Genomic DNA, 25574 nt, shown 5'->3' with positions numbered 1-25574 from the left:
CATGAGGTACAAAAACGCTTCGAGACTCTGGAATCAGCGATGATTCTAAAGTGGCTGTAAGTCAGTATTTATGACTTTGCTGGTCGTAGGCATTCCTTCAGAAGCAGCTCCACCGGGCACAGTTATTCCTCCCAGCGGGCCGGAGGTTTCCATGGGCCCTACAATGCTATTTTGGTGCGTTCCTAACTCATGTATGTGTGAAGTACGGACATGAATCAGCATCGTCTGCTTCATCCCCAGCTCCCATTCACCGAGAGAGTTAATACTATAGAACAGTAATTCACCAGGCATATTCACAGTTCATAACGAATATGAGCACAGCTGGATTCTCATTGTCGAGACAGAGTATTGCCAGTCATTCTCAGGTATGTGGTATATGTGTGGCATTGGTTGGGATGAGTACCTCTAAAACCCAGATGTGTAAGAATTCTCATGTGTGAAATTCTCATAACTAAATTGAAGATTGGTCCACTTGTGCAGAGCCCAGGATTTTTATTTGAGGATAATGGTTTTTCTTTTTCTTTTACTCTTTTTTTTTTTTTTTTTTTTTTTTTTTTTGAGATGGAGTCTCACTTTGTTGCCCAAGCTGGAATGCAGTGGCGCTATCTTGGCTCACTGCAACCTCTGCCTCCCAAGTTCAAGCAATTCTCCTGCCTTAGCCTCCCGAGTAGCTGGGATTACAGATGCGCACCACCATGCCCGGCTAATTTTTGTATTTTTAGTAGAGATGGGGTTTCACTATGTTGGTCAGGCTGTTCTCGAACTCCTGACCTCGTGATCCACCCTCCTCAGCCTCCCAAACTGCTGGGATTACAGGCATGAGCCACTGCGCCCGGCTGTGGTTTTTCATCATATGGGTTATTTACTTTGTTTTATTACTGCCAACTGTGCTCTCTTAGCCTTCTTCAATATATAGGAATGAAATAATGATGAGTTTTAAAGACAATGAAAATGAGCCCTGGCTAAGGTCAAGATACGATAATAAATAATGAAGTGTCTGTATCTGTTCACTTTGCTTCCTCTTCTTTACCCATTACAGCCTGCAGTCTTCCTCAATCTTCCTTTAGCATTAGGGAAATAAATCACACAAAATATTTGGAGATCTTCTTGATTCTTGATGCTTCCCATTTGAAAGAAAATTCCCCATGTTGTGCTGTGTGTGACTTGGCAAGTTTCCTTCCTGAGATTTGTTTACATTTTTCCTGCTGCAATTTTTTAAAATGACATTGCAGCTAATCACTACTAGGTAGATCTTTTTCTCTTATGGGGAAAATTTGTGTAATTTAAATGTTTTCCTCCCTTCTCTTCTATGAGAGGTCTGTGTTATTGTAGAGGCAGAATGCTAGAATGATGGTGTGTTAAATATTATAGAACTCAGTTCTAGAAGATATATTGATTTGGCAAGTTGGAACTATAATTAGTATAGTGCAGGCAAAGGCAAACACTAGCCATGTCTAGCACTTGCTTTTTGATTCAAACTGTTCCCAAGTTAACGACATTTTCCTCCCTTAAATCCCAGAAGTGAACAGTCTTGCCAGTCAATGAATGTAGAATTGGATAAACAGAAAAGAAAGGGTAATCCTGTTTCTTTCTCTCTCTCTTTATTTTTTTTTAATCGACTAACCTGGTTGTTTCTTATACTCACCTCACTCTATCCTTGTGTTAGAGACTAGTAACTCTTCCCCGTCATCTTATTTTGGAGGGCAGCTGGGTGTGGCATCGAGTGTGGAAAACAAACAACAAAGGAATACAGTGCCTTGATGTTGTGTGAAGGCTTTCCTCAGAATCGGGAATTTCTTTCCTTCAACTTGATGGGATTGCATTTTGTCTTCCTTTATTCACTGGCTCTGTACGACCTCTCTACTCCCCCTTCAAAATGAACACAAAACAAAGAAAAAAACTGAAGATACTCTTGTATGAAATGTTATGCCCTATACTTAAATAGCAGCTCAGCAACAGAACTATGCGTTTATTGGATGTGTAGTCAAGGAGTTTCTTGAAAACCCAGAGAGGGTGACGATATAATGATACAGGGGGTTCTGAGGACTGGGGTGTCAATGAGGGATGGGGAAAAATGTGCTTATCTATGGGGAGAGAAATTTCCGATAATTAGTCTCTCTGCTGATTTCCAGAAAATAGCTGTTGGGAACATTTCTAACTAACAATCCTCTTGAGATCAGTTGCCCTTCGAGACAGAACATGCTGTGGGAATAAGGTCATAACTGGCACCCTTCCTACCTCCCCACCCCCCCAACTTTGTTCCCTTCCCTAATGGGATCCTGTCTCCCACCTCCCACTCCTCTCCCTTCTCATCTCTGCACTTACCTCTGCAATTACAGCAATAAATATCTTCAGTTTGAGGCTCTTCACTGATGTAGTTTATGTATTAGCCTACTTGACTCAACCCTTCTGATTTTGTTTTATGTTATTTTATACAGTTTTAGGGCCTAACATTTTGCTTTATCGAGTGCTGTAGAAAGTATGAAAAACAATTGCACATTTTGTCTTACCTTTTAACATGACTAAGATGTCAAGAACTTTAAAAGACAAAGATGGCTTTGAGTGATCCTGTTAATTCATTCACAGATTTTTACCAAATATATTCGTTCTAGAAGCCGGGTAGTGTTGTAGTCTCTGGGGATGTGTTAGTGAGCAGGAGAATGTGTTCTGTTGAAATGTGTGACCTAGTCAAAAGGGAGGGAGACAGATTTTGTAAAAATGCACAGGCTAATGAATTGCTCTTAGATTCTAATAAGTGATATGAAGGAAAACAGGACTAACAGGATGGAGTGAAAGGCATGGGGTAGGATGAGCGCAGAGGGGAGCCCTGTGAGATGAGGTCTGTGGGAAGGCCATTCCAGGCAGCTCCCAGGGCAAGTCCAAAGGGCATCATTGGAAGAGCACAAGCATGACTCAGAGAAAGCTGGAGCTTCAAGAGATGAGGACAGCAAGGGCTCAGGCCATAGCATAGGTAGGGTCTGAAAAGCCATGGAAGGAATGTGGCTTTTTTTTTTTTTGAGACGGAGTCTTGCTGTATTGCCCATGCACGATCAGAGGCATGACCTTGGCTCACTGCATCCTCTGCCTCCTGGGTTCAAGCAATTTCTGGCTAATTTTAGTATTTTTAGTAGAGACAGGGTTTCGCCATGTTGGCCAGGCTGGTTTTGAACTCCTGACCTCAAGTGATCTGCCACCTTGGCCTCCCAAAGTGCTAGAATTACAGGCGCGAGCCACCACACTTGGCCTTTTTTTTTTTTTTAATGGGAGGTTTTGGGAGGCTTTATGCAGGGGAAGAACATATTTGTCTTATAATATTCTTTTGTGGATCACCTGGGCTGGTCTTGGTTTGTTTGTTGTGGTGGTGGTTGTTTTTGAGACAGGGTCTCACTCTGTTGCCCAGGTTGGAGAGCAGTAGTGCAATCACAGCTCACTGCAGTCTTGACCTCCTGGGCTCAAGCGATCCTTCTACCTCACCCTTCCAAGTAGCTGGGACTACAGGCATGAGCCACTGTGCCCAGCTAATTTTTTAAGTTGTTGTTATAGACAGGGTCTCACTGTGTTGTCCCAAGTTGGTCTTGAACTCCTGGGGTCAAGCAGTCCTCCTGCCTCGGCCTCCCAAAGTGCTAGGATTATAGGCGTGAGCCACCATGCCCGCCCCCAAGCCTGCTCTTTGAATGTTTGAGTGTAGGCAGGCGCAGAAGTAGAAGCAGGAAGGCAGGTGGGATATCGCAGTAGTTTAGTTCTAGATGGTGGCAGTAGCTTGGGGCAGGATGGTGACAGGGGAGATGAAGACCAGTTAGTAGGTTGGTGTGGATTCTGGAGGTATGGCTGATGGGACTTTTGGTGGGGTAGACATGGCAGCAAGAGAACACAGGGAAATCAAGGATGACTTCTTGGTTTGAAGTAGCTGGGTGGATAGTTATGCAATTCATGAGGTAGAGAAGACAGCTCCATTTTGGGAGGAGGACGTAAGGATAGAACTGCTAGCAAGAGAAAACAGGGCTAATACTAATGCTTGCTACTTGGCAGATTGTATTGTTGACTTATAGACCATGGTATATTTCAGTGGTCTGAGGCTAGGCTTCTTTGTTTATTTGGAACCTATTTTAGTCATCTCTCTCATGCCTTTTTCAAAATGGCATCCCTTTTTCTGGGTCATATGCGTATTTTCCAGCCAACCACACTTATCTTACATAATTGTTGATTATTCATTAACAAGCTCTTCTAGGATTTCTTTAATCCTAACTGTGGCAGATATTATATGATCCGCTTACATCACCAAGAGTTAAGCAAGTTTACTTGACCCAAGCATTTTTGCAGGTGTAGGTGGTTCTAAATCTACTTAATCCTTCATGAGCTTATGTGTAAACGTCTGCCTAGCAGGATATTTCTGGATGCATGTTTTTGGTTGCTGGACTTATTTGGGGTTGGCAGATCTGCTGATTTTGCCAAACATGTGGTGATCCCATGCTCACCAGATGGGCAAGAGCTCTTTGATATGTATGTAAATGGACATCGGTTTGGATGAATGTGTGAGCGAAGCTAAAATTAAAGACAAGGAAGACATAAAAATTCGGGTTACAAAGAAACCCAAGAAACAAGATTTTTGAACCTGTTGAAAGATGAAGTAATTAATCAAAACCAACAGCAACCAGTCCTAGAAAACTAATGAAATACATTCTACTCGTTGTCACCATAGTCAAAAAGAAGACTTAAGTGGACAAACAAATTATTATTTGCATTTGAAATCATTATTATTTTTTTCTTTCTTGAGACAGGGTCTCACCCTGCTGCCCAGACTGGAGTATAGTGGCACGATCTTGGCTTACTGCAACCTCCGCCTCTTGGCTTCAAGGGATTCTCCTACCTCAGCCTCCTGAGTAGCTGGGATTATAGGCATGCGCCACCACACCCAGCTAATTTTTGTATTTTTAGTAGAGACGGGGTTTCACCATGTTAGCCAGGCTGGTCTTGAACTCCTGACCTCAGGTGATCCACCTATCTTGGCCTTCCAAAGTGCGGAGATTATAGGTGTAAGCCACCTAGCCTGGCCTTGAATTCATTTTTTTTTTTTCTAGAGCAGGAAAAACATTTTGATGCTATTTAGCCAAGCCCACACAGATCTTTTCCTGAGAAGCAACAAAAGCCTTGCCACGTCTTTCAGCTCTAAGAGAATGTACACACATATATATTTTTTGCTGTATATTTATTTTTGAAACATTGTATACTGTATCAACTCTCAAAGTTGTTTGTATTTTAAAGGTGGTATTAAAATGATACTTAATTTTTTCAGACCAACTTTAACAATTATTTTACCTGATGATTTTGTTTACCAAAATTTACATAAGCTGTGTGGACTTGCTGTATGTTAATGCCTGCTGATGCCTTTTTTTTGTTTTGTTTTTGAGATGGAGTCTCTCACCTAGGCTGGAGTACAGGGGCATGATCTCGGCTCACTGCAACCTCTGCCTCCCAGGTTCATGCGATTCTCCTGCCTCAGCCTCCTGAGTGGCTGGGACTACAGGCACATGGCACCATGGCCAGCTAATTTTTGTATTTTTAGTAGGGATCGGGTTTGGCCACATTGCCCAAGGTGGTCTTGAACTCCTGGCCTCAAGTGATCCACCCACCTTAGCCTCCCAAAGTGCTGGGATTATAGATGTGGGACAACATGCCCTAGCCACCGTTATTGACATTGCTCTTGCCTTCTGGCGGTCACCAGTGAGAATGTAGCTGCTTGTCTCTCCCTCTTCCTTCTAATATAATTAATATTGCTATTTCAAGTTTCTCTTTCATAACACTTCTTTGAATTTTAAATAATACGCTTATGATTTTTGCCATTGTTTCATCAAATTCAGATCGTATCTCTTGCCACCCCACCCACCATGTAATAGTCACACTATTCGTGTCTCCACTTTCGCCTTCATTTAGTCTGAGCCCTGTCTACCTCCCAGCTTCTACCAGATACACTTTTATGTTTAGGGTATACTTTTATGGTTAATAGTTTATCTATAAGTTGGAAGACATATGGATGCTATGTAACTGTTGCACTGCAGAGGCAGATAGCATATTCTGATTTTGTTTCCTTTTCAGTATTCCAATATCACACCCCCCAGACCATTTGAACAAGGATTTCCCTGGGTCCAGTTCAAAAGATTGTTGTGTTTATTTATTTATTTATTTATTTTTGAGACAGAGTCTCACTCACTCACCCAGGCTGCAGTGCAATAGTGCCATCTCGGCTCCCTGAAACCTTCGCCTCCTGGGTTCAAGCAATTCTCCTGCCTCACCCTACTGAGTAGCTGGGATTACAGGCGGATACTACCACGCCCGGCTAATTTTTTGTATTTTTAGTAGAAACAGGGTTTCACCATGTTGGCCAGGCTGGTCTCTTACTCGTGACCCCAAGAGATCCACCTGCCTTGGCCTTCCAAAATGCTGGGATTACAGGCATGAGCCACCGCACCTGGCTGAAGTCTATGTTTTTAGTAAACAATCACTTGCTCAAAAGTATCCCATATTTAGTTTAGTTTACATTTGGTTTATCCTTTTCTTATACAGGGAACTCCCATCCAGCACGATGAAGTTTTTGACTGCCTCTTATTTTCTTTTTTGGGTGAAGAAACATAACTTTTCCCCCTGTATTCTCAGTATTTTTTATTTTTCAGCTCATTCTTGCCATTTCATGGAATTCTTAATTTCTTTGTCTTCTAATTTAGATTGGGTTCTTCATATTTAATAATGATTTCCACTTGTTTTTCTCAGCTCCCCCTTTCCCTTCTGACACCTACACCCCAACCCCCTGCCCTGTTTCTGGGAACACAAAGATGAAAAGAAAGCTTCTATCCTGAACTGGCTTACGGTCCACTTTAAATAAATAAACACATGGAAATGAATTATTGGAGCTTATTGGATGAAGTGGGCTCCATAGTCAAAGTGTCTGGGATTTCTCAACTATGGTGCAAACTTAGGTAAATGCCTGGATTTCTCAAAGTTTGCTTCTTCTTGGGTAAAATGAGGAATAAATATAGTAGTTGCTGAGTGAGAGGAAAGTATGAATATGAATAAAGCATTTTGCACACTACAGGCACATAGTAAGTGTTCAACGCCCTTTGGCTGTCACCACAGGTCATAATCATGTTTAGGCTCTAGGTGGAGATATTTATAGTACAGGGACCAAAGGGGAAGGTTTGTAACTGGGTCTCCTTGGTAACTCAGGAGATAATAGCTGGGGCAAGACTTGAGGAATGAGTAGGAGTTAGCTGCAGGGAGCAGCCATGAAAGAAGTCCGTAGGCCGGGTGCGGTGGCTCACGCCTGTATTCCCAGCACTTTGGGAGGCCGAGGCGGGTGGATCACCTGAGGTCAGGAGTTTGAGACCAGCCTGACCAACATGGTGAAACCCTGCCTCTTCTAAACGTACAAAATTAGCTGGTGTCTTGGCACATGCCTGTAATCCCAGCTACTCAGGAGGCTGAGGCAGGAGAATCGCTTGAACCCAGGAAGCGGAGGTTGCAGTGAGCCAAGATCACACCATTGCACCCCAGCCTGGGCAACAGAGCGAGACTCTGTCTCAAAAAAAAAAAATAAGTCTGTATACTGGGCAGTACTTAGAAAGGCATGGGGGTACATGTGAGCACAGTTCCTAAGTGTTTCTGGAGTGTAAATTGGGAGAATGATGAATAGAAAGGAGACCAGGAATGTAAACAAAGACAACCTGGGCGTGCTTTTGAATAATTTTGAGTAGTTAAGCCATAAACAGATTGGCATTTATAAACTATCACTCTGGTGGCAGGATGGAGAATGGATTGAAGAAAACTAAAATTAGCATCTGGGTGATCAGAAGAGTGTCTAAACTGAAACAGAGGCTGTGGGGTTGGAAAGAGCCAGATACAGGGAATCTTTAGGATTTAGAATTGACAGGACTTGCCATTTGATTGGATGTGAGGCAGTGGAGTAGATGATTTCTTTGAGTTTCTGGTTCATATTTCTGGGATACTCTACTAAAGAGTTAGCATACTAAAGAGGAAACAGGTTTCAGAGAGAATAATCATTCTCTTTTGACATCTAGAATTTGCGACTATTTGGGACTTTACAGCGGCTATTCCTTGAGGGCAAGGGAACTGATATTGCTGGCATAGACCATAGGTTATATGGTAAAATCATGAGCAAATAAATCTCACAAATTAAGAGAATGTTGACCAATCAAAAGATTAAAGTTCTTAAGGACAGTGGAGAATAATTAGATGTAGTGAGAATATAGAGAGAATGAATTCGTTGGTGGTTGTGGCCAGAGGGAAGGATATTGGTGTTTAAGACTTAAGAGGTGGAGGTGGGCTTCGCATTCCAAAGACCAGTCCATGGTGGAGAGGTAGGCCCGTTGTGATTAGAATTGAGAAGTTCAGGGTGTTGTTTGGGACTTAATGTCCCATAGAATGTGGAAGAGTCAGCCTTGAGAAGCAGAGAGAGGACCACGTGGTAAAGTCCTTGACATGTGAAGGCTATACCAAGGAGGTTTGTCAGGGTCTGTGATGAAGAGGGGTAGATGAGATGATACGGGCTTCAGAAGTGGAGCGGGTTATGCTCAGAATGGACATGGAATCCTCTCTAGCTGATTATGGAGGGCTAGATGAGAAGGTCGCGGTATGAGGGAGGATTGGGAAAATCACCTTTCAGGTTCCGTCATCACTTGGCTTCAGTGATCACATTGGCCTTTTCATGAGCTTCTTGGGTTTGCCTGTTACTGGTTTCCAGTCCAGTCTCCTCAGTCTTGTCTAGTGGTTCTCAATCCAGGGTTATTTTGCCCTATAGAGGACGTTTGACAATGTCCAAAGACATTTGGGGTTGTCACAGTGGGGAGAGGGGTGCAACTGGCTTCTAGCGGGTAGAGACTGGGGCACTGCCAAGCATTCCAAATGCACAAGACATCTCCCCCTTTCCCCCAACAAAGAATTACCCAGTGCAAAATGTCAGTAGTGCCAAGGGTGAGAAATCTAGTGCTATATGTCTGATCATGTTGTTTTACTTTATTTTTTGAGACAGGCCGGAGTGCAGTTGGGTGATCACAGCTCACTGCCTGCCTTAACCTCCTGGGCTCAAGCGTTCCTCCCACCTCAGCCTCCCAAATAGCTGGGATTACAGGCACATGCCACCATGACCAGCTGGTTTTTAATTTTTTTTTTTTTTTTTTTTAATAGAGACGAGGTCTCCTTAGGTGGCCAAGGCTGGTCTTGATCTCCTGGGCTCAAGTGAGCCTACTGCCTTGGCCTCCCAAAGGGATGGGATTACAGGCACGAGACACCACACCTGGCCATGTCATTTTAATTGTTTCTCTGTCAGAATAAACTGCAGCTTCTTTGGATCTCCGTGGTCTTCCTTCTGCCTTTCAAAACTTTCCCACTTCTACCACTCCTGACCCACTTTCCTTTCCAAACTCTTTCGCCACACTGAAGTGTTGTTGATTTTACTAATTGTCCATGTTTTCTGTCACTTCTGGGGCTCTGTGGACACCACTACTTCTGCTCTTCACTATTATTTCCCAGTTAGGCTCCACTCTTTCTCATAGGATGCTATTCAGAGTTAGATGCCATTCCCTCCCAGACATCTTCTTTAGCCATCTCAGTCTGCATTTTCTCTCTGAAAGGATATGTTGCACATATTATAATTGGCTATGTACCCTGTAATGCCTGAATGCAAATTAAATATTGTGTGAAGGTTTCTTGAACAATGTAATGCTGTGTCCTTGTGTTTACCTGACAGATCTCCCCAGAGTAGTTAGGAGTGGACTCTAGTCCTAGACTCGATTCTTATCCCATCTCCTCCACCTACTTAAGAGGTGAAAACATTTACCCAAGGTCTCATTAAAATTTTTCATGTCTAATAATCCCTGGAGTTGTTTTGAAGATTAAATGAGATTAATTTATAAGGCATTTAGCACAATGTCTAGCACATCACAAATGCTAGGTAATTATTAGTGGTTGGTATTTAATATTATTGCCCTTCAAGTTCTTGTTACAGAATCAGGCATAACTGTTTAATAAATATGCCTTGATTTTGTAAAGAAGAGAGCTGTAGGAAAGCTATGATGACTGCAGTGAGGAGGAACTGGAGAATCTATTCAGTGAATTGTCTTGAATGATCAAAGGTTGCCTATATTTGATAATCTTGAAAACACTTGAGCTGGGTGCAGTGACTCACACCTGTAATCCCAGCACTTTGGGAGGTTGAGGCAGGAGGATCGCTTGAGCATAGGAGTATGAGACCAGCCTGGGCCACATAGAGAGATTCTGTCTTTACAAAAAATTAAAAAACTTAGCCAGGTGTGGTGGTGCACACCTGTAGTCCCAGCTGTTGGAGAGGCTGAGGTGGGAGGATCGCTTGAGCCTGGGAGGTTGAGGCTGCAATGAACTGTGATTGCACTACTGCACTTCAGCCTGGGCAATAGAGTGAGACCCTGTCTCACCAAGAAACAAAAAACAGTAACAATAGCAACAAAACAAAACAAAACAAAAAAAAGAGAGAGAGAAAAGAAAACACTTGGAGAGGGAGAAGATGGGAGAAGGGATGGGATATGGGTCTGTTCTGGAATTAGTCTGGGAGTTGACTCTGTATTGGATCTCTGCTTCTGGGCTTATTGCCATCCTCCTTTCTTAATTCATTTTACTTAATTTTACTGCTGTAGTTACCACATTCCTTCACCAACCCTCATGCCCCCATATCTTTCTGGATGAGTGAAAGGGAAATGGAAAGAGTAGGGAAGGCTATGGGGAGGTAACTGCAAATTGTGAAGGGAAATCTGTCGTGCCCACTTGGTGTTATGTTCATGACCATTCCGTAGTGACTCCGTGCTTTCCCTAGGTCAGTCTGTAGAAGTATTACACTCGAATATTGACATATGAGGTACTTATTTAGCTCTCTGTGTGTATGTGTGCAAGTGTCTGGCATACTTGACAGACAATGTGGCATGAAAGAACGAAGCGTTTTGCTTTCCCTAGCACCTCACCAAAGAGTAGGAACCTCCATTTCATCTAGAATTCCTAAGACAGGGAGGAACCAGAGAGGGCTGGAGATCGTTTTGCTACATAACATTGCTCTTCTCTTTCAAAGAGTTCGTTTTATTTTCTTGATTGGATAATTTCTTGTGGGATAAAATCATTGATGGGACCAGTCAATACATATAAACAGGAAGAAATCTGCTTACTAAGTTTTCTCTAAGGGAGACTTTCCAATCCAATATTACTTTTTAGTTACAAAGTTGATTTATTTCATAAAGAATATAGTAAGTGGATATGTATCAAGAAGTTCCTACTTGATTTCTTTCTTTGTAGGCTATGCACTTGATATATGGTTTGAAAAAAATTGCCTTGGATGGGTAACTTTTCTTTACCACAATATTGATTGTATAGTGGGTCAAATTGTGTCCCCTCAAATTATGTCCCCTGTGTTTGTAGTCAGATAGTTCAGTGTAAAGTAGAAGGCTTTTAACATATATTTTAAAAATTGTTAATTATCTGGACTCTATCATTTTAGAAAGAACTTTGTCATGCTTCTTTTCTTTTCTTTTCTTCTTCTTTTTTTTTTTTTTTTTTTTGAGATGGAGTCTCACCCTGTCACCCAGTTGGAGTGCAGTGGTGCGATCTCGGCTCACTGCAGCCTCCGCCTCCTGGGTTCAAGCGATTCTCATGCCTCAGCCTTCCGAGTAGCTGGGACTACAGGTGCATGCCACCATGCACAGCTAATTTTTGTATTTTTGGTAGAGACGGGGTTTTACCATGTTGGCCAGAGGGCCTTGAACTCCTGACCTCAGGTGATCTGCCCACCCTGGCCTCCCAAAGTGCTTGGTTTACAGGTGTGAGCTATTGTGCCTGGCCATGTTTCTTTTCCTTTTTTTTTTTTTAAATCAATTTATGGTAATTTGTCCCCAGTTACTACTCAGTGAATGTTTGTATGACTGGATCCTGTAGTAATCAGTATCCAAGTTTTTATACATATGCGTTTAAGCATATGTATTTTTAGGTGTGGTTGGAGATTATTATGTTTAAGCCTATTTTGAGATTATTTTATTTTTCTGATCCGATACATAATTTAATAAATTGCTAATATGTGTTGCCATTTATGTATCTTATTTCAGAGGGCAAAACGGGTGATGTTTTTTCCCTGTAATGCTCAATTCAAGCACATTGTTGCAAAAGTAGTAATGATAATTATTGTTATTCTCCCCACCTTGAAGTTTTCTGAGCTCAGAGGAAATGCTGCCAGTCAGTAGTTTCCTGGATTTTAGCATGCCTCCCAACAGTAAAGGTAGTTGAAACTTAGAAAAATAGATTTTTAGAAAACACACGCATGGCAATCACGCTTTTTAAGACAATGACATACTTTCTTCATGAGTGGTTTTTCCTCCTTTAAGAGGATTATGCTGTTTTACATATCCATTTTGACTTTCACAACTGGTCCTTTTTTTTTTTTTTTTTTTTAATCACCAGTTTGGCAAACAGTGTTGGGTGACTCAGAATTCATTTTGAATTTGTATGATGGACTTTTATTAAAAAGGGTGACTCAGCTCAACTTTTCTGTCATGATTTTCTTGTCTTATCCTTCTCCTGTAGATGCACTGAATATTAATTAGTTCTATTGATGTGACTTGTATTTCTTCTGACCTCCTTTTCCTTTTCTCAAGAGCCAGAAGGAATATAAAATTGGGAATCCGGCCCCGTGCGGTGGCTCACGCCTGTAATCCCAGCACTTTGGGAGGCCGAGGCAGATGGAGCTTGAGGTTAGGAGTTTGAGATCAGCCTGACCAACATGGTGAAACCCTGTCTCTACTAAAAATATAAACATTAGCTGGGCATGGTGTGGGCGCCTCTAATCCTAGCTACTAGGGAGGCTGAGGTAGGAGAATCGCTTGAATCCAAGAGGTAGACACTGTAGAGCGAGACTCTATCTCAAAAAAAAAAAAAAAAAAAAAATGGGACTCTATGGCAAAGTGAAGGGATCCTGTACTGAGAAAACATCACTTAATTCAGGAGCTTAAGGAGTTTTTTTTGTTTTGTTTTGTGTTTTGTTTTATTTTAGATCCTCTCAATTTGTACTGGACTTTGGAAATCTGAAAGATTTATTCTCCTGTTATTACCTTTATTGTCTAGATCGGGGTTGGCAAGTTTTTCTGTAAAGGGCCAGATAGAAAATATTTTAGGCTTTAGTAAATATTTTACAGTACCTGACACAACTACTCAACTGCACTGTTGTGGTATAAAAGCAGCCACGGACAATATGCCACGAATAAGCAAGGCTGTGTTTCCTAATACAACTTTGTATTACAAAATGGAGCAGCTGGCCACGTTTGGCTGGCAGACTGAGGTTGGCTAGCCCCTGCTGTATACTCATGTAATATATAGATAGTGAATTTATTCTGTGAGCTTTTCTTTCTGTCTCTAACCATGTGTGGTCACCAGCCAGTCACACAATATTTATGGAATTTTTCTATGAAAAATATAGAGCCTTTTCTTGTTCTTGTGTAGCTGACTATGGAAAGGGGCTACTGGGTGAACAGACACAGCAAGCGGTACAGTAGTTGATAAAGGGTGATAGAGGAGTTTTGAGGTGTTGAGTGGTCAAGTATGTCCAGAACCTGGGGGCCCAGTGTAGAGGAGGAGGGCCAGAAGAAGCGTCTTAACAAAGGGTGCTGTGGCCAGGGGCGGTAGCTCACACCTGTAATCCCAACACTTCGGGAGGCCAAGGGGCGGATCACTTGAGGTCAGGAGTTTGAGACAAGCCTGGCCAACATGGTGAAACCTTGTCTCTACTAAAAATACAAACATTAGCTGGGTGCAGTTGTGTGCGCTGAGGCAGAATAGCTTGAATCCGGGAGGCAGAGGTTGCAGTGAGCTGAGATTGTACCAGTGCACTCCAGCCTGGGCGACAGAGCAAGACTCCATCTCAAAATAAATAAATAAATAAATAAATAAATAAATAAATAAATAAATAAGTAAATAAATAAATAAATAACGAAAGGGAAGAAAAAAGAAAAGAGAAATGCTGCCTGGGACCCAGAGGCATTTGTGAAGACTTCTGGAAGAAGCGTTTAAGAAGTGAACCCTATCTCGGGGAGCCGCTGGAGGGCGTTCGGTGGAGGAGTGTAATGTGGTCAGTTGCATGTTTTAGAGGGAGCATTCTGGGTGTTAGAGGAGTGTGGACGGAGAGGTGTGCTGTGTTTGCGGTTGGGATGCTGGAAGACTCTGAGGAAACCGTTGCAGCAATCCAGGAGAGACAGAATGCCTTCAAGAAGCTATGAAGGAGTTAGGTAGTAGAAAGTCCTTTTATTTTTAAAAAGTATTACGTGTGGGCGGGGCACGGTGGCTCATGGCTGTAATCCCAGCACTTTGGGAGGCTGAGGCAGGCAGATCACTTGAGGTCAGCAGTTTAAGACCAGTCTGGCCCAACTGGTGAAACACCATCTCTACTAAAAAAAAAAAAAAAAAATACAAAAATTAGTCAGGCATGGTGACGCATGCCTGTAGTCCCAGCTACTTGGGAGGCTGAGGCCAGAGAATCGCTTGAACCCGGGAGCTGGCGGTTGCAGTGAGCCAAGATTGTGTCACTGCACTTCAGCCTGGGCAAGAGAGCGAGACTCTGTCTCAAAACAAACAAACAAACGAAAAATCACATACGGTCACACAATTTTTCCCCCTTTTAAAAGACTTCCAAGTATCCAGGGAGTTGTGCTAGTGCAAGAATCAGAGCTTTTCCTTTAACAAATCATACATCTTAATTTTCTTTTCATAATACCATAATAGTTAATTAATAAAATCATCTTATTTATATTTGGGAAAGAAATTTGGGACTAAAAAAAGGCAGATTCTAATTATACTTGGATTAATATTGTTACTTCTACTAATCTCAAACTCTAAGAGTCAGACGGGCTTGTTAAACACAATTTGCTGGCCCCACCCCCGAGTGTCTGACTCAGCTGGTCTGAGTTAGGATCAGAGCATTTGCATTTCTAACAACTTCCCAGGTGATGCCCATGATGCCGGCTGCAGTTCTAACAACTTCCCAGGTGATGCCCATGATGCCGGTCTGGTCCGGGGACCACACTTTAAGAAGCACTGCCTCAGAGGGTAGACGTGAGAAGCCTTGGGGATTTGGTGGCTCGTATAAAGGTAAGGGAGCGGGCAGAGACAAGGAGGATGTCCAGGTTTCTGGTCTGAGCACTAGGGTACAGGGTGATGCAATTCGCTCTGTGTGTAAAATTCACAATGAGGAGCAGGTTGCGGGGATGATTCATTCAGTTAAAATCCTACTGAATTTGAGGGTACCTCTTTAAATGTATACAAAAAGGCAATTAGTTATTTGTATCTGAGGTCAGGAGAGAGAGCCTAGGAGGAGAGAGATTGATGATTCTTCAGTGTGCAGATGATGCTTGAAGCCGTTATGCTCTGGAAAGTGCCTGTGGAGTGGGAAGCAAGAAGAGACTGACATGTAGATAAATACTTACCCAATTAGGGGGAAAAAGATACAAGGAGAATGATAAAGAGAAAAACACAAGATAGTTTTTAAAAAGGAAGAAGGAGTGTTAAGTGATATTCAGTGTTGCCAAGAGATCAAGATTAAGACTGAAAGCTATTGATAATGCCCTTGTAGAGAGGAATTTGGAGCGCTGAGAGCACTGCCCAGATTTCAGCAGGTTGAGGTTTGGAGACAGGGGTGTAGGGTGTGGTGGGAAGATGGGAGGTGAAGTCAGTCCACGTGTGTGATTAGCTCAAGAGCTTCTGTGCCAGCTCACTTGGGCTTTTTGCCCAGGTAGATGCATCGGAAGGTTAGTGAGGGTGGGAATTGAAGATACCAGCCTAAAGCGGTGGTTTAAAGAGTAGGCTACAAAGTCAGAAGACCAGAGGGGGTGAATGGCAGAAAGGAGGGCAGCCAAGATTCTCAAGGTCTGCAGGCTAAGGGGGTTCAGATAGGATGCCTACAGGTATTATTGGGTAGGTAACTTGGTTTTAGTTGGTAAACTGCTAGAGGGTGTGGCCTGGTGAGTGGTCTGCTGGCTAAGATTGTGTGAAGGTGAGTGCTTGCATTGGCGTACTCTCACTTTCTTTCTTCCTCTGGATGTGAATGGTTTGCTAATCGTGATTCCCATTCCAGTATGTAACCTGTTTTCAGGTCATTGTCCGTTTTTTTGTATTGGTGCTTAAAAAACAAAACAAAACTGTTTTTAGTATTTAAAAACACATTAAGCTTTCTATGTACCAGGCTCTGTTTTAAGCACTTTACAATTATTAACTGTATTAATCTTCATTACAAGCCTGGTGAGATAGTTTTTATTTTCCTTTTGCAGAATGCACTGAAGCACAAGAAAATTATGTTCATTTTCTTCCTTGCTTTGAAGTTCCATTATCAGCACAAAACCGTCGACTGCATTTTTGCATTTCTGGCTATCTCTGGCCCTAACTTGCCACAACACAGACCCATGCAGGTTGAAACACAAAGCTGTTTTCTCCTTTGGGTATATAGTGTGTAAAATGACTGCTGGGGCCTGCTGTTTTCCTGGGAGTGACTTCTCTTTCTGTGCTTTGTGTTTTTAATTCATGCTATTTACAGGCTTTTATATGTAGAGCAGCTGATGTCCAGGTTAAATGCTGTGGATGGGGGGGAGTCGCTTCCATTTAGCAGGAGTTTTCGATTTATGGTATTCCCTGATTCCCGCTATCAAACACAGCCTATCCCAGGATATGGGAAGAATTTTCCTGTTTTAATTATTTCAAGCCATGTGTCTGCACAGTGTACATATTTGACTAATTTGCTGTTTTATGAGGGAATAATAAAAATATCAAAACTGAAGAAGACCTTAGCAAGTATTTAATATAGTCCAGTTCTCTTAAATTGGCAAGCGAGGACATTGGAGCTCAAAAGGTGAAGCGACTTTTCTGTCCAAAATAGATTTGACAGAGCCAGGATCTTAGTCTCCTGCTGTTCAGGGCAATTTGCTTTTTCCCCACGCCACACTGCCTTATATTAGAAAAGGAAATTGTTTTTCATTTAAAACAGAGTCTAACTTTCCTCATATTCTTGGTAGCTAAGGCCCTGTGCATTCGTTAAATGTAGTTGGGTAACAAATATTTCTTTAATAAACTAATTACCTCACTTCTGGGTCAGGTCAATGTGTTATGAAGGTGTTATGTGTTATGAAGAATCCTGGACATTTTTAGAATTTACTTTTAAGAAAATACTAGGCATTCAAAGGGATGCTTTTAAGAAAATACTAGGGATTCAAAGATGGAAGACAGCCTAAGACAAGAGTGGAGCTTAGCATGATAATCTGCATGAGAAATCTGCATGAAAAATAACAGACGACGGTATTTTATTTATTTGTTTGTTTATTTATTTATTTTTGAGATGGAGTCTCTCTCTGTCATCCAGGCTGGAGTGCAAAGGCACGATCTCAGCTCGCTGCAAACTCCTCCCCCTGCAAACTCCACCCCAGGGTTCTAGCGATTCTCCTACCTCAGCCTCCTGAGTAGCTGGGATTACAGGTGCCCGCCACCACACGCAGCTACCTTTTTTGTATTTTTAGTAGAGACGAGGTTTCACCAGGTTGGCCAGGATAGTCTTGAACTCCTGACCTCAGAAAATCCACCCGCCGTGGCCTCCTGAAGTGCTGGGATTACACACGTGAGCCATGACGCCCAGCCCTGTACTTTAAATACCATGGTGAAATGAGAACTTTGAAGAGTTTTAAGTGTCTCCTATGTTTGCATTTTGTGCAGTGAAATGAAGGGGAGAGGATAGTTGCTGAGACTGGATTTCACTGTCTCCTCTTAGGACAGGAGAGAATGTGTCTATGTGGCACGTTGGGCAGGGCTCACATGGGGCTTCTGAGGGAAGTCCTCGGAAGTTGGGTGGTTGAGTTGGGACATTTGGCCTGGGGGAACCAGATGCTCAAAGCCACAATTTCTAAGGCAATTTAGACTTAGTTCCCATGATGCTTTGTGTGGAAAAACTTGGCAACACTGATTCATTTGGAAGTAGCTACATGAGACGAGGACAGTTTTGATCAGACTGATGGGATGTGCTTTGGGTGCAGATCATAAATCTATCAGAGTCTCCCTGTAGCTTTGAAGTTGCAAGAGGGCTGTGTTTAAGCCTGTAGGTAGGAGTACGGTGGCTTCATTGTCATCACTGTTTTCTGATATTGAGCTGCTCATGGTCCTAGTTAGGCTGTACTGAGGCTCCTTCGGACCCAGTCAGGAGCATGAAAAGAGGGTGTCTGAAAAAAACAAAGCTGCTAGTGCAAAGCCAAAATATAGCTGAGATTAAAGACCAGAACGAACTGAGCTATTTTGAATCTGAAAGTTACCTCATGTTTTGGTAAATATTAATTGTATTTTGATTATATTTACTGAAGACGGTTGGACAAGAGGACTTCTGAGCCATGGTCCCAGGGTCACAGGACAAGTGGAGAAAACCTTTTCTTATTTATTTATTTATTTATATATTTTTTGGGGGGCGGGATAAAGGTCTTTATTGAACAACCTTATCTGACTCAGTAACAAAAGAGCAGGAGGCAACAATTCCCCCAGAAGTCTGCAGCCGTGTCCACCCTTGGCGGCAGGAGGCATGGCCCACTGATACATCAGCTGCAGTTCAGAGCCCCTGGTGGTCACTTAAAGATCATAACTGGGGTTCTTCCGAAGGATAACAAAACCTTCCAGAACAGGGGTAACAGGAAGAAATTCCTCAGTGGCCAATTCTGCCCGTTCCCCGTGGGCCAACAACACTGGGGTTGTATGTGTCTGGATCCCTGTGATGGTCTTGGGCTTGCCAGCCTGGCCCACCACGTCCACTGCCTGGTCCACACAGACAGACACTGGCAACGGCCACAGGTCCTCATCAAACGTAACCAGCGTTCGGGGCTGCATGGCAGCCACCAGCCCACACAATACATAGTGTGATTTGCCCAGAATAATGTTTCAAACATCCAGGAAAGAGACAAGCACAGTGAACAGCCCAGCCATGGCCACTGGACTCATAAGCTGCCAGTCACTGTGGTAGGGGCAGAGGGTAAGTGTACCCTTCCCTAAATGTGTCAGGCCTTGTGCCAAGTGCATCATGAAGAGGTGGTTGGGGTCCTTGGCATGATATTGAGCTAACTGGTGCAACATTACAACCAGACGGGCATTATTGGTACCACTGCCCACCATGCCCATGGCAAAAATGGAGTTAAAGGAAACTTCTGGATCAGCATCATGAGAGAATTTGCTTAGGGTATCCAGAATGTTGAGTCGTGGATTTGAAACAGAGATGAGGGCCAGTGCTCAAGGTACAGCCCTCCGGAGTGTAGGTTCCCCATATCTCAGCAAGTGGCCGGAGGTTCGTAGTGCCATCTCTGCACCAGTCTCCCCCATAGCAATAAGGGCCATCCCCAGAACAGCCACTCCCTGATGCGCTCCCATGTTTCTTTCCCAGAAAGAAAGCAGGAGTTTCCTTTTTGTCCTTGTCCTTCTTTTCCTTCTTGTCTTTGTCTTCCTCCTCCTCTTTGGAGTCAACGTGTTCACTACAAATGTGGAGCAGCTGCTGCACCTTCAGCGCATTCCCAGAGCCTGCATATGCACACACATCCGCCAGTGTGTCGGCAAAACTGTGGAATGGCTCTGACGCGACCTCCAGTGCAGCCAGGATTGCCTCGATGGCCTCACCCTTCCCCAGGTGATTGAGACCCAGTCCAAGAGAAAGCCAACGAGTGTAAGTGTCCTTGAGTTCAGCCTCTGACTTCTCCATGATGGTCTGAAGGATAGTGGAAGTTACATCTCGATTGCAGGACCCCACTGCCATCATTCCAGAGACTAGAGCTGTCCCACCTGCCACCTCCATGCTGGACTTTGAATCTCCCATCACAGGCAGCAGCAGTGTTAGGACATCTTCACGATTTGAGCCAGCGTAGGCCAAGCCTAGCCCAAAGATGGAACTACGTTTCATGGTGTTGCTTTGTGGAGGACATAATCTAAGAGCAGTCCCAGAGCAGGGTCACACTCATTCCGGATCCCAGAGTTCACTTTGCCTGTGAGCTCCTGACTTAATGTAGTCCTCACAGGAGTACAGGTACTTGTCAGTCTGGGTGAAGCCACTATCCACATCCCACAGCAGAATCATCCCCAGAGATGCAGCCGCACTCGACGTTCCGTGGTCCTTGTTCTTGTAAAGCCATTTGTTGCCATCATCTGTTAGCAGCTTGTCTTGGCCAAAAGCTGCATTCACAAAGCCATTCACAAAAGAGGAGGCCAGGTTCATGCGGGCAGAGTCCACCTGAGAGCCACTACCCCCAAACCTGGTGTTCTCTAGGTGGGTTTTGCAGATGTCCTCAGGCACCTGGGGCTCCATGATGTCCGGCTCCTGAGCTACGGCCAAGAAGTTGCTGTTGAGCGGTACACTGGACACGATCTCTGCCAGGTGCTCATACTCCGCGACATCTTCCCTCAGCTCCAGGAACACCCCGTGCCGGCCTAGCATGAATGCCATCTGTTTCCGCACGACCGCATCCCTGCAGGATGTGAAGATGTCTTCTACCATCTCCGTGGCATTGAGCATCGAGGCCAATCTCAGGACTTCAGGGAAGCAGCTAAACTTTCAGAACACACCCAGGGCACAACGCAGTAGGGCTGAGTTCTCAGACTCAGGCACGTCATTCGCATAACTGGTGAGATAAAGGCAGACCTTTGTGTGTGTGCATTCTCATCGATGTCCTTCTCCAGCATGTCTACCTGCTCAATTTCCATAAGCAGGTTGCAGGCCTCATGCTCTGCATTGTGGGCCATGTTGTAGGGGATGATTTCCTTCACCAGAGTGAGCAGTGGCTCCTGCTGGACCTTCTCTGCGTCATCCAGCTCCTGCCACTCCTTAGCCACTTCTCCTGCCAGCTGCCTGACATACTCATGACCCCATGACGCCAACTCCTTTTGGGAGCCTACTGGCTGATACCTGAGGCACTCACGCTCCCCACTCACGGCCGTGGCCAAAACAGAGATGATAGCAGCAGCAAAATGCTTATTCTCCGCAGGGCCCATGTTCTCAAAGATTTCCTTCAGTTTGCCGTAGTGTGGATGCAGAAATTGAGAGGCTTGGGCACTGAAGTCATAGAAGTTGTAGAAGAACGAATCTGCCTTCACAATTCCTCCAGCACTGGTCAACACAGGGATGTGTCCTTCTCCCCGAGTCATTCCACGAGCATCTCCAGTTCATCTCGAAGCTGTTTCTCCTCCTCAGACAGCTCCTGTTTTTTGTCCTTGTCCCCGGCATCCTGCCACTCCTTGCCACTTGACTTCTTGTCGGCGCTGCTGGGGAGCCGCCGCTGGGGGCTGCACTGGCGTCTTGTCCCGGCCTCCCTCCTCCACCTCTGCTGCTACTGCCCTTTATGTTTTAATTTTCATGGGTACATCATAGTGTGTGTGTGTGTGTGTGTGTGTGTATATGTGTGCGTATATATATGTATGTGTGTATCTGTGTGTGTGTGTGTGTGTGTGTGTATATGGGAAAAACTTTTTCTTTAGTATTGTATTTGAAATGCACCTAATGTTTTTACTACAATGAGGCAATTTTTCTTTTTCTTTTTTTTTTTTTTTTTGAGACAGGGTCTGGCTCTGTGACTCAGACTGGAGTGTAGTGGTACAATTATATGACACTGCAGCTTCAGACTGTTGAGTAGCGAGCACCACAGGCATGTACCACCACACTCTGCTCATTTTTATATATTTTGTAGAGACAGGCTCTGGCTGTGTTGTGCAGGCTGGTCTTGAACTCCTGGCCTCAAGTGATCCTCCTGCCCCAGCCTCCCAAAGTGCTGGAATCACAGGTGTGAGTGAGGGCGCTGGGACAATGAGGCAATTTTCATATTCAAAATAGATGGCAGCCGAAGCCAGGCCACGGGTCGAGGCAGAAACCTTGCGTTATGAGCCTTAGAAAGCTACAACATTTGACACAATCCCCTGCAGACAGGGGCGCTCAGGAGACAGGTTTTGAGCTTCATGCATCAATTAGCTGGTCTTTGAGGGTGACATCTGTTGGTACATATAATCACTCTTCTTCCCGGGTGTCAATTGTGTAACTGAAAGATGGGGTCTACATATGCCACGTTCAAAATGATTTAAAAAAAAAATAGTATGGCCTGGTGCAGTGGCTCGCACCTGTAATCCCTGCACTTTGGGAGGCCAAGGCGGGCAGATCACAAAGTCAGGAGATCGAGACCATCCTGGCTAACATGGTGAAACCCCGTGTCTACTAGTAAAATAATACAAAAAATCAGCCGAGCTTGGTGGTATGTGCCTGTAGTCCCAGCCACTTGGGAGGCTGAGGCAGGAGAATTGCTTGAACCCAGGAGGCGGAGGTTGCAGTGAGCTGAGATCACGCCACTGCACTCCAGCCTGGGCGACAGAGCGAGACTCTGTCTCAAAAAAAAAAAAAAAAAAAAAAAAGTATGGCCAGACACAGTGACTCACACTGTAATCCCAGCACTTTGGGAGGCCACGGTGGGCAGATCACTTGAGGTCAGGAGCTCCAGACCAGGCTAGCCAACATGGTGAAACCCCATCTCCATTAAAAATACAAAAAATTAGCCAGGCGTGGTGGCATGCAACTCTAGTCCCAGCTACTCGAGAGGCTGAGATGGGAGAATCGCTTGAACCCAGGAGGCGGATGTTGCAGTAAGCTGAGACTTTGTCTCAAAAAATAAAAATAAAAATAAATAGTATATAGTGAAGAGTAAGTGCCTAATTTACTATGTAGTAAGAAAACATTCACTTTCCTTATAGGCTGTTTTGAGTTTATTTAGGAACTTGCCCCCAAATAAGTGAACACCAATCTAGTATCGTTATTGTACCATTTCACTTGACAGTTGTTATAGGGTCTGTTCTTTAAAATGGAATCTTGATAGAATGGGAATTTCAGACTCATTTTGGAGATAAGCTGTAAAGAACTAATGGAGGATGATGTTCTCCTCAGGGTAAGATGGAAGACGGGGCAATGAGACCCCATGGTGAATGCAGATTAGTGAATCTAAGTGGGTCTGTTTGGTTTTTTCCAGTTTAGTTGGCCGGAGTGGAGGAACGAGTCATAGAAAATTGAGGCTTTTAATTTCTTGTTTCTTCATGCCATGACATTCAGTACTGACTGAGGGTCAAGCCCTGTGCTAAGTATTTAACATGATCACTTCAATTAATTGGTCTTAACTTAAATAACTCAGTTAATCTGACTTCCATTTTCTGATGTGAAAACTGAGACTTAGGGTAACTTGCCCAGAGTCGATCGTTTTGTAAGCAGCAGAAGATGGAATTCCAACCCACAAAGGCAGACTCTACTTCTTGTGCCCTTTCTCCACCCTCCATAGCCAATCTGTTGACCTTTTGTCTCTTTCTGTTGCCATCACTCTGGTCCAAGTCACCTTAGTGTTGAGCTTGGTCTCAAGCGGTAGTCCCCTAATTAGTCTCCATGGGTCCACTCTGCTCCCTTTGGTTCCTTCTCCACAAAAGAGTGATTTTTTTTTTTCTTTTTAAAAGAGGATTTCTCTCTGTCACCCAGGCTGGAGTGCAATGGAGCAATCATAGCTCACTGCAGCCTCAAACTCCCGGACTCAAGTAATCCTCCCACCTGGGCCCCCCAACGTGCTAGGAATACAGGTGTGAGCCATTGCACCTGGCCCTGATTTTTAAAAACCAAGTCCAATCTTGTTACACTTGGAGATGCTTTACCCTAGGGTGCTACTGTAGCTCTTATTTGTGATCTACAGGGACCTCCCTTAGCTACCTCCTGGCTAGGTCGGCAGCTTCATCTTATGCTATTCCGTGTTACTGTGCTACCTGGCAATATTTATAAAATGCAAATTCTTGGGCTCTGCTTCTGGAAAGTCTGAGTGACTAGATCTGAGACTGGGCTCTGGGAATATGAATTTTTGATAAGCCAGATTTGGGAAAGTCTTGCTCTAGAAAGTGTGTTCTGTGAATGTTAGTTGCTACTTCGCCATGGAAGCTGCTCTTGTCTTTTATTTCACTCACCTTTGAATTCTCAAGAGTTACAATACAGCTCTGCTCATGAGAAGTGCTGTGCCAGAGCTAAGCCTTAATAACAAAACAGTTTCCCTGGATTGATCATTATTATGACTTTGGTTAACTTCCTGTGTGTAACTGAGAAACTGCTCAGCCAAGAGAGACGGAGAGACACATGGAGAGACACACGGAGAGACACAGAGACAGAGAGAGAGAGAGAGAAAGAAAGAGGAAGAAAGAGAGAGAAAGAGAAAAAGAGAGAGAGAAGGAGAGAGAGAGAGACTGAGACTGAGTTTGTCTCCAGTTGGGGTTAACAGAATTTTCGGTGGAATTAACACCACTTTTTATTTCTTACAAGAACTTTCTCTATTTAACCTTTTCTCTATTTGAAAAAACTTGAGATGTAAAATGCAGATGTTCATGCCCAGATATGTTGCTGAATAAAATCTCTGTATATTGGCCGGGCACAGTGGCTCACACCTGTAATCCTCAGCACTTTGGGAGGCGGAGGCGGGTGAATCACAAGGTCAGGAGATCGAGACCATCCCGGCTAACACGGCGAAACCCCTAAAAATACAAAAACTTAGCCGGGCGAGGTGGCGGGCGCCTGTAGTCCCAGCTACTCGGGAGGCTGAGGCAGGAGAATGGCGTGAACCCGGGAGGCGGAGCTTGCAGTGAGCCGAGATCATGCCCCTGCACTCCAGCCTGGGCGATAGAGCGAGACTCCATCTCGAAGAAACAAAAAACAAAAAAAATCTCTGTATATTAAATGTAATCTTATTCAATATATACTGTACCCATAAGCCTAAACCCCAGGGTTTTTCTTCCTTTTGCTTCTTCCTTTATATATTAACACGTTTTTCGAAATGTGCTTTTGAAATATAAGGGGTTGTAAAACATTGAACTTACAGAATGTGGAGAATAAAATAACCATTTTTGTACTTATCAAAGTTTCAAACAACCCTACAAAAATTTGGAAAACTTTTGCAAGAATCTTGTCTGTAAGGTTTATATTCTAGATTAAGAAGTTATTATGTAATGCACATACAGATACAGATAAAATTACTTTTCACAGATTAATTTTTACAGATATTTTTGTCTACCTTTATCACCAAGTATTTGATTTGTAAGTTATTTAGTTGCACCTCATATGTGTGCATAAAATGAGCAAGCTACTATTTATGTCACATTATTTCAGTTCTTTGTTTTTGGTTAATTCTAGCATTTGTACTGCATTAAATTATTTTATTGCACTGTTGATTTTTATTTTCCCCATTTGTACTGAAGAGAATGTTAGGTTGACATTTCTTCTTGGCATGTCTCTAAGCTCAGCAAATATAGCAACCGAGGTGCTAAATTTCAGTCAAAAATAGAACTCCTCAGCCTCATTTTGGAAATTTCTTCTCATTCATGCACAGGGATTCTAGTGTCAAATTTTTAGCTCTGCCCTCTGCTGGTCATTTCAAATTATGCAGAAGAATTCTCAGAATAGTGTTCATTTCCAAATAGAAGGAGTTTCAGGAAGGCGTCTTAAAATTTCACCCCTGCAA

The 25574-nt window shown here is 43.5% G+C and overlaps 1 protein-coding gene and 1 pseudogene across 1 annotated transcript in view; one reads left to right on the top strand and one right to left on the bottom strand.

Annotated features, from left to right (window-relative positions):
* FMN2 (formin 2) overlaps window positions 1–25574 on the top strand; it is a 398910-nt gene that overhangs the window by 33459 nt on the left and 339877 nt on the right. The gene's annotated exons all lie outside the window — the stretch shown is intronic.
* LOC106995175 (26S proteasome non-ATPase regulatory subunit 2 pseudogene) lies at window positions 18658–21069 on the bottom strand (annotated as a pseudogene).

The sequence above is a fragment of the Macaca mulatta genome, chromosome 1, assembly GCF_049350105.2.
Source record: "Macaca mulatta isolate MMU2019108-1 chromosome 1, T2T-MMU8v2.0, whole genome shotgun sequence".
NCBI classification, from domain to species: Eukaryota; Metazoa; Chordata; class Mammalia; order Primates; family Cercopithecidae; genus Macaca; species Macaca mulatta.
The sequence above is the reverse complement of the archived record's forward strand: the minus strand, read 5'-3'. Positions and strand labels throughout refer to the sequence as shown.